We start from the raw sequence: 10,336 nt of genomic DNA on the forward strand, positions 1-10,336 counted from the left end.
GCGCTTGTAGAATCTCATGGTAGAATAGCTAGAGGACATTTCAATGGGGACATCATCATAACATGTAAGATGCTCCAATCTCAATTGTGGTGGCCTACACTATTCCATGATACAACTAAGTTTGTGAAACATTGTGACGAGTGCCAACAATAATGAATCAAGGCCCCTATTCATAAGAATAAGATGGAAATGACTCCGGTAATAGCACACCAACCCTTCAAAAAATGGGGGATTGATTTTATCAGTCTAATCAAACTTGTAACACAATACTCACAAGTGAGGTACATAATCATAACCACAGAATATCTCACCAAGTGGGCTAAAGCTTGGGCAATTCAAAAAAATGGTGCTAGGACCACTGCCAAATTTCTTTGGGAATAGGTGATCTCACGGTTTGGATGTCCCATAGAATTAGTTAGTAATCAAGGCACACACTTCATCAATGAAATGATTGCTCACTTGTTATCCACTTTCTTGATAATACAACAAAAATCCTTACTCTATTACTCTCAAGAAAATGGTCCAAGCTAAAGCCACAAACAAAATCCTAGTGACTGTCCTAACCAATTTGGTCTCTGCCTCTCGCAGTGATGGGGATAATAAGCTAATGGAAATGTTATGGGCTTACAGGGTAGCCTACAAAATGCCCATCGGATAGACACCATTCAGGCTAACTTATGAAAATGAGGCAATCTTACCAATAGAGTTATTCGTTCCAAGCTTGAGGGTAGCAATCCAAGAGAGATGGGACGGTAATGAATTTTTTTAAAGTCAAACTAGAATTCCTATCTAAAACCCAACTCATTGCAATCCATGCCCTAATTTGTGACTCTAAAGGGTTGAATGAGAAGAGGTAGTGTTGTTTTACTTTCTCTAAAGGGCTACCTTCCTTTAGAGGATGGATACCTTCCTTTAGACTAAACATTCCTCTAGAGGATGGATACCTTCCTTTAGAGTCACAAATCCATTCCTCTAAAGGGTTGAATGAGGTAGCCATCCTATGCATCAGAAAGTAAAATAAATCTATGACAACTTTGAATGAGGAGACTTAGTGTTGTTGTACTCTGTAAAGGGTCACAGATGAAAGATGAAGTTCAAGGTTGGGACCTTTTAAAGTCCATAACATTAGTCGAATTGAAAATGTGGGGCTTGAAACCTTAGAAGGATAGGGTATAGGTTTTTTCAATGGTAGTTGCATCAAGAAGTACTACCCTCCATCACACTCACTACATAAATCTCCAATGATAACATCACCCATGAATGTTAGAGTGGCAACAATCACAATCGTGGACTAAAATAAATTGGCCTAATCTTCAAGGATTCACAAAATAAGTACAAATAGAGGGCTGAGATCAAGTACAAAGCATTAAAAACCATTGAGAAATATGAAAATGAAAGCTTGGACCAAAAGGTTGCCATTAAGAGCTCCTCCTAGATGGAGACTCTGTGCTATCCACTACAAACCTTGTTATACTAAATCTATAATAAATTTGGATGGGCTAATTCAAATCAAACATGCTATAGCTTGAGACGAAGCTCTCTTTAAGTACTTTCAGCCCATATGACTCACACATACTGTTATTCATTCAACATTAAATCTGGTCCAAAACAGAGATTTGTTTTGTAGTGAAACAAAGCCCACTAGTTAGCATGATATGTGTCTCAAAATTCTAGAAGGTAAGGATATCATTCCCAAACAAATGCTAGCCCACATAGAGAGTTAAGTCCAAACCTTAACCTCCCCTGTCAAAAGGAAAGGTAATATCCCGACCATGCATCATGATCACCAAATCAGAGATATCATCACTCATGAAATGATATGCACATACCAATGAATCCACCAAAGCATAAGCAACTAAATCAAATAGAAGCCCATGGTCATGGTCTTTAGCATTTAAATCAAATAGAAGCCCATGGTTATGGTATTCCTCATTAGAAACTTCATAGGCTGCAAGTGTAAATCCTTTATCTTATTCTTGATCATCATCAAAATTGTCTACAGCATGACTATCTTTATCTTCTTCATTTGAATATTCAAGTACCACAAATATCCTTTCATTCTTTTCCATGCACATGCCTTTGTTATTAAAATACATCTGTTCAGCACATCTATAGCATAACCCTTGAGCATGCAACTCTCTGATCTGATCACTGGTTTTTTACTGAGCTTTATGGGTTTTAGACCCAATGTTGCCTATATCATCACTATATCGATCAGCAAACCATACTACTATCCATGTTACTCATGAGAAGTATATGGCTGAGAAGTACATGAATGCTTCTCATAATCATATTGCTGTCCATATGTATTGGTGTCCACGAGAGAGTGATTGGCTATACTCATTGCTATACATATTTAACAATGATTTCAATAAGTCTTGTTGAACTATTGCATCAGCCATGTCAATCGATACAACCAGCATATACTTGTCATATACATGTGCTAAACACTCATGCAAAACATCATTACCAAAAATATTGATGAGAGCTTCCAAGATGCATGGCTGTACCAAAACTGATCCTTATGAGATGTCAAATGTTTGACAAGTGCTTGTTCTATCTGGATAGCATCTATCACTTCATATGCCATCATGGTTGCATCAAAATGCATATGTGCATATGCCAATACATCAATCATGTCAAGCATGTGAGAAATAGACTTTTTGAGTTTCATTTCTTGCATAATACTCATAATATTACTACTGCTCATTTCTTGATATGTTGGTCTGTAACGTGTCCACTTGTCCACTTGTAGGACACATCTTAGCAGCCCATTGGGAAGAGAGTCCAGAAAGCGCCGCCTGACACTCCCACAGAATGTCACGGGGTTTGCGATCTAGGTCTTTTCGAGTCTGCCACGAAGCGGAAGCATTCCGACCGTTCCCACTTAGGATCGGCCTGAATCGGGGTTTCCCTAATGGTCAAGTTCCTCGGAGGCCACTAGCGTTGAGCCCCAGACGAATTATTTTGCGCAAAAACATCAGGGTCGAAGCGGATTTATACTGCACTTGGTTCAAGGAGAATGGGAAATGAGAGGGATGCAAAGCTCGACCTCTCTGCCCATAAGGCATAGTCCCATTCCGTTCCCCTAAAACAGTATAAATCGGGACTCTAGCTTTCTAGATTCTAGGTCATCGTTACCTTGCTATCGATTCTGTTGAGAAAAGTTCCCGGCCAACCGGGACCACGTTCTGTAGGATGGACCCATGGTCACATCCACTGCACTTTCCTTGGGTTGCTTTAGTTGTCTAATTACCTACCACATTTAGTTTGACAAGCAAAAACAACTTCTTTAATTAGCCAATTAATCACTGGTTCCTTCACGTAACTTAAGCACTGACATAGAAAAACAATGTTAAGCAAGTTCCTTTTCAACAATTGATCTTATTTATCAGTCTTTGGAATACATCATATAATCCAGCCCGAAGGCTATTCCATAATCCTCCCGAAGGCAATTCTATAATCCGCCAGAAGGCAATTCCAACAATCCTCAGGGATTGCTATTCCAAGTTTTCGCCCATAGACTAGTATGCAGGCCTCGAGATCCAATCTCGAGTCACGTCGGCCTCTTGTGCAGGGTCTAGAAACAAGGGATTTATGGGCAGAGCCCCCTAGCACCCAAGCATCCTCCTGCTCCAGCACCCACCACAAAGAGACCTCTCGCGGCGGGTTCGGTCCACGTACTCGATGCGGCTATAACAACCCCCTTGGATAGGGTCAGGCAGACAGTCGGGGGTAACTGATATTGCCTCTCCCTCCAGGCTTTCAACCTAAAGCATTAGTTATTTTCCAGCATTAGATTCCTTGAGCAAAGAAGTACAAATAGTGCTCCTAATTGTACAAACACAATCAATCCAGTGGTCGTTTGTTTGGCCAACTGCTAAGGTGTGAATTCCTTCTCTCCAAATGCATCCAGCATTCGATCCGGGATCCATTGCGACTTGGCAAGATCCCAAGGGTTTCACAAGCTATGTTGCTTGTTTACCCTTTTATCCTTGGGTTAGGGTTTATACCCTGTTAACCCAAATTAACAAACACCTTAGGTTCCTTATATTAAGGTCAATAAATCCTAGACAACCCTGTTGTCCTATCTTGATTGGTCAATTTCTTGCTAAGCAATACATAACTTCCCTAACTTGGCAAATCGGCCCAAGGAAGGATAATGTACCAGGATGACTACTCATTCTCTTGCAAATTAGACTTGTACGTAGAACTTGCCAACCTTGCTCTAAGGAGTGGCAGTACTATTTTGTGATTTAACACAAAATCATGTGACGTTGCAACTTGTTGCATGAGACAAGTGTCGCACCTAACTTGTGGGATTATTTCTCTCGTCACACGGTATTCCTGGGTCAAGAATACTTTTGGTCAAGATGTAGGGTTTGGGAGTCCTCTTGACCCAATCCAACCCTAACCCTGCTAGGCTGATAATGCTTAGCCCTAGGGTTTCTAATTTCCCTGTGGAAGTCTAGTATTAGGCCAATTTACCCTAGGGTAAAAACCCTAGATCGTTATTGCATGGGCGTCTAACTAACCCTAACATTCCATGAATGTGGGTAGGACCTTTGAGGTCGGAATTATCAAGTTGGTTTTTCGAGTGCGATACTACGCAGAATTTTATCGTGACTTAACTCTACCTAGCACATTGAGGTGATCATCGTTTGAGTTACACCATTGCAAGCAGATTACCTAATCAATCTAATTGTCTTACGACAATAGGTGATCTCTCCTTAGAGATGCAAATACTTTTCCTGGGCATTGAGGTTCAGGGTGTTGTCCACAAGCGAACTCGGATTGGAAGCTCCCGCATGTGTGCCTTATGTCTTTAGCTTCCGAGCCATTTATGCAGTGTCTTTTGTTGTAGCAACTCCCCCTTGGATTACTCGCGTGTCCCGAAGTCTCACAGTCCGCGATCTCCCTCTCTCGTGTAGGACACGGTCCTTGGAGACTTGGGTTTAAAATCCTCAGAAAGGCACGGGAGAACAAGGCTTAAGGAGGCTTAAAATTAGAAGCTTCCAAAGAAGCTTCTAAGCTTCTGGCTTCTGACAAAAGTCGTGGGAAAAAAAAACATGATGATGGAGAGGACGATGGCGATGATGACGATTATGATGATGGTGATGGTGAGGTGGAGGCGAGGCGGCCTGGCGCAGCGGTAGCAGGCGGCATGGATAGTGGATGGCGGTGTCCTGGCAGCACGTCATCCTCCTCTTCCTCCCTCCCCTCAAGCTTCAGGGGGGGTCATATAGGATAAGGGGGGGGGGGGGGAGATAGCCACCCATGTGGCTTACTTGCATGCCTCCTCCCTCCCCATGCTCTCCACATAACTCAAGGTCCCCTCCATATTCCCTCTCCCCGCCATGCATCGGCTGAGGGGAGAGGATTAATAGTAAAAAAATTTGCACAAAATTTAACCATTATTCATTTGCCTTTTCCCATGAAGGGTGTTCCCGTCTGGGCTTGCGGTTTCAAGCCATGGTCTCTTATAGACGACACGGAGCTGGAGTTTATTAATTCGCGCGGAGGGAGCACTTAGCCACCAACATTTTACGATGCGGGAGATTACTTTGAATCGCTTTTTGCACGTGGTGTGCGGGGTCTAAAATCATTAATATTTTGTGCGGAAATATTATATTCTCGCCCCCTTAGAGGAATCAAGATGTCCTCATCCTGAGAAGAACTGGGGGTATTGTTGGTTGAGAGTACTTTCATCCATCCAAGTGGCATCCTCTTCGGGATAATCTTTCCACTGGACGAGGTATTCACTCAAGGTTTTGGATCTCAAATGCCTCTCCCTAACATCTAAGATCCTGTCAGGCCGTAGCTCAAGGACTCCTTGGCTAGGCATTACAACTTGTTGATCATCAAGCACATGACTAGGGTTAGGCACATACTTTTTCAGTAGACTGATATGGAATGCATTATGAACTTTTAGGTTCTCAGGGAGTTGTAATCTGTAAGCATTAGGCCCTAGGCACTTGAGGATCTTGTAGGGTCCACAATACCTTGGAATTAGCTTTTTGCATTCACCCAAGGATAGGGAGCTCTTCTTTGGACATAAGCGAATGAAGACCATATCTCCTTCAACGAAGGATCTGTCTTGACATTTCAAGTCCGCATAAGCCTTCTGTTTGTCCTTGGTGGCTTGGATGTCTTGTCTTATTGATTTTATTTGGTCATCCATGTCTTCCAGCATTTGCTTTGAGGTTTCAACCCTCAAGGTTGGATCCGAAAAGGCTTAAGGGACTGCGACAATCATGCCCATACAATGCTTGAAAAGGGGTCATCTGAATGCTTTGTTGGCAGAAAGCATTGTAGGAAAACTCAACCAGTGGCAAATATTGAATCCACTTTTTGGGTTTATGGCAGCAGTGTGCCCTTAGCATATCTTCAATGACTTGGTTGACTCGCTCCGTTTGACCATCAATTTGGGGATGGTAAGCTATACTGGAGTCCCAATGGCCTCGAAGATAGCCCTCCAGAAATGTGAAGTGAAGAGAGAGTCCCAATCACTAATGATTCTTCTGGGTAACCCATGCAGTTTGAATATTTCCTTGATGACCAACCTTGCAATGTCCGAGGCTTTATAGTTTGTCTTAATAGGGATAAGATGTGCAACCTTGGTAAGCATATCCACCACAACCATAATGGAGTTGTATCCTCCCTAAACTTGGGGCAGGCCAACAACAAAATCCATACTAATGAATTTCCATTTCATTTGAGGAATGTCAAGTGGTTGCAATTTCCCTAGCATTTTGACATGTTCGGCCTTAATACGTTGACAGGACAAACATTCAATGACATATTTGAGAACGCCACCTTTGAGCCTCTCCCAATAATAGCTCTTTTTGATCGCATTGAGGGTCTTGGCATAGCCAGGATGTCCTAAAAAAGGGGAGTCATGAGCTTCCCAAAGTATCTTCTGCTTGAGTGATTGGCTTGCCGGTATACATAATCTCGTTCTATAGTAGACACATCTACCATTGATAGATAATTCTAGATACTTTGTTTGTAGCTTTGGGTCTTGATCCTTGATAGGGATCTCCCTTAGCAATTTCTGATAGGTTGGTTCATGCCATGCCTCTTCTTTAGCTAGCTCAAGAATTGGGTTGTTTGGCATGGATACCTTTGTGGCTAGAGATTTGGCTGTTGATGGATCTTGCAAAATCAGAGAATCTAGAAATGCCTTGCAACTGAGTGCATCGGCAACTACATTCTCCTTTCCAGGCCGGTATTTGATTTCAAAATTCCTTTCGCTGATACAATGAATCCCAGATATTCAATCTATTGCTTGAAAAATGCACACTTCTTCTTCTTGGCATAAAGCTTGTGTGCCCTCATTGTTTCAAGGAAAATGCGAAGCTGGGGTTTATGATCTTCTTCTTGCTTGGAGTAGACTAGAGTATCATCAAAGAAGACGAGTATGAAGTCATCAAGATAGGGCCTAAAGATATCTTGCATTAACCTGTTGAAGGTAGTAGGAGCATTTGTCAGCCCGAATGACATGACCAGGAACTCAAAGTGTCCATACCTTGTGCTGAATGCCGTCTTTGGAATATCTTCTTCCTTGATCCTTATCTGATAATATCCAAACCTGAGATCAATCTTAGAGAAGATCTTCGCACCTTGAGGACGGTCAAGAAGTTCATCTATTCTTGGAATGGGGTATTTGTTCTTAATGGTTGATTGATTCAACCCTCTGTAGTCAATGCATAACTGAAGCATTCCATCTTTCTTCTTCTGGAACAGCATTGGAGCTCCACATGGTGAACTGCTAGGACGGATCTATCCTTGGTCTATCAGTTGCTTGAGTTGCTCCTTCAGCTCAATCGCTTCTGGGATAGACATCCTATATGGTCTCTTTGCGACTGGTGCAGCTCCTGGCACTAGCTTGATTTCGTGATCGACTTCCCTTTGAGGAGGAAGTTCAGTCAGCTCTTCAGGAAATACGTCTGCGTATTCCTTTAACCATGAAGGCTCTTCCCTAGATTCTTGATTCTAATCCAAATTATTTAGCTTAATCAAATAGACAGTTAGGCCCTTCCTAACTCCTTTTATTATCCGTGTTGCTTTTGCCAGCTGAATTTTTGGCTTCCTAGCCTCTCCTTGAGTTGTGACCAATTCCCCTTCAGAATTTTGAAAGGAAACTTGGCCCTTTCCATAGTGAATATGGGTGTCATTAGGTATTAGCCAATCCATTCCGAGCAAACACTTATGGATACCTAGTTCATAACCCTGAATTTGATCACAATCGACTTTCCTCCCAGTAGGAATCTCACCTTAGCAGTTTGCCTGGTACAAGTGACCTCACGACCATTTGCTAATTCCACAAGTAAGGTAGGTGCATCTTTTGTGGCTATTTCTAATCTCCTTGCATAGACTGGTGAAATAAAGGAATGTGTATTGCCACAATCAATCAAGGTTTTGAAGGTTTTACCTTGATAATCCAAGGAGTTTGAATCACCAAGAACTGGCGATTCAGGCCTTTCTTGTGAAGGGCGGCATGAATTGTTGCTCTCTCAATGTCAGCTTCCAGGGTTGGATCTTCTTCATCACACAGCTCCTTGTTGGCAACACTAGAGATTCTCCCTCTGGCCATGACGGCGGCTCCTTGGCCATGGGCGGTTCCTTGGAATGGCCCTTGATGTTGCCCTCTGTTAAGCTTGGGACATTGCTTTTTAAAGTAACCGGGCTCCTTGCAATGGAAGCAATGGAGATTGCGGCCATTACCTTGGGTAGGAACAAAATTATTGACATTGTTGGTCCTAGCTTTCTTTCTTTGTTGCTGATTTTGGCCTTGCGCTCACCTTGGACCTATACACTACTTTGCTCTGATCTTTGTAAGACCAAGTCTTTTTATTTCTTGGCCTGGTCTGCACTTCCTGTATTATGGGTGCAGCTCGAATGAGCGCATCCTGTAGATCTGTTGGCCACATTGATTCTAGGTGGGTGTTTATGGGTGGGTTTAATCCGGCACAAAACTTTGACACCTGTTGTGTCATATACATTTGTGGCGCGTACTTCAAAAGAGAGACGAACTTTGAATAATACACATCAAGGGATAGTCCAAGCTGCTTTAATTCATAGAACTCGTTCATCTTCTGTGTGCGGTAGGCAGGTGGTAAATATCTCCCTCGCACAGCTTTCTTAAGCTTCTCCCAAGTAACTGACCCTTCCGAGATCCCTTGGTCTCTGCACCATTGTTTCCACCAAAGCCTTGCTTCGCCGGTAAGCTTCAATTTGGCGAGCATAGCTTGGTTGGCAGGTGCAGTACCTTCTGCTTCGAAATAATCCTCCATGGATTTGATCCAGATCTCGGCATCAGTTTGGATGGTCCTTCCCTTGCCATCGAATTCAGGTGGTTTGATCTGTTTGAGAAGAAACTTCTTCTCCTGAATAGCTGTACTTGGTGTAGGGGTCGGACTAGGAATCTGCACTTGGGGTTGTGCCTGGCAATAAGATTATTTACGTTAAGAACTTGCTAAGCGATTCTCACATTACATTACATGCCTAGTTCAACTTTTAGCCAAGTGACCTAATCACTTAACTTCTTTATCAATACTCACAGTCAAGACAATCATTGATAACAAGTCTATTTCATTCATATGGGCATAGCCCTTTCGAGTACATTTATTTGGGAGGATAGATCAAGCTGATACATTAATTTGGGAAAAATAAGATCGTGTTACATTCAGCTACGAGAACTGAGTAATAATATGGATTGGGGTCATGGATTTTCAGGAATTGATAGGTCATAGGAAGATTAGGGTATCCTCTCCTTTGATAATGACCGGAAGCCATGAAAGGATAGGAGAAGCTAGAGAGAGACGAAGGACAAAGATGTATTATTGTGTAAAAACTAATTGCCAATAGAAGTGGCCTTTGCCCTTTTATATGCCCCTAATTCATTTCTTTACATACAAATAGGTGTTATGCATCCAGGATTTGATACCATGAGGTGCATCCATGCAAGGGTGAATATGACCATCATGCTCAAACAAATTTTCAATGAAAATCAGCAATGTGAAAGTGCAAAGACAATTCTTTTCATGATTTCCTTTTCTACGTGAGTGCTTTGTTGCTTAGGGCTAGCACTGAGTTTCCTCGTGCTACTAGTCCCTTTAATTTTTAAACAAACACAAACTCTATATGATATGCAACATTAAACATCAAAATTTAACACACTTCACACCCCCCTTACCCCCTACAGTTCAAGATTTTGCTTGCGTTGATAGGTGTAGGGCATATTTTTCATGTGTTTTTCTTTATTGGAAGCCATAAAAATGCACTCTAAAAAATAAATGTGGTTGAACTAAGGCTAAACCTCATGCTTCAGCTC

This window comes from Lygodium microphyllum, chromosome 14, assembly GCF_053477565.2.
Source record: "Lygodium microphyllum isolate KBCC chromosome 14, Lygodium_microphyllum_v1.1.10, whole genome shotgun sequence".
NCBI lineage: Eukaryota > Viridiplantae > Streptophyta > Polypodiopsida > Schizaeales > Lygodiaceae > Lygodium > Lygodium microphyllum.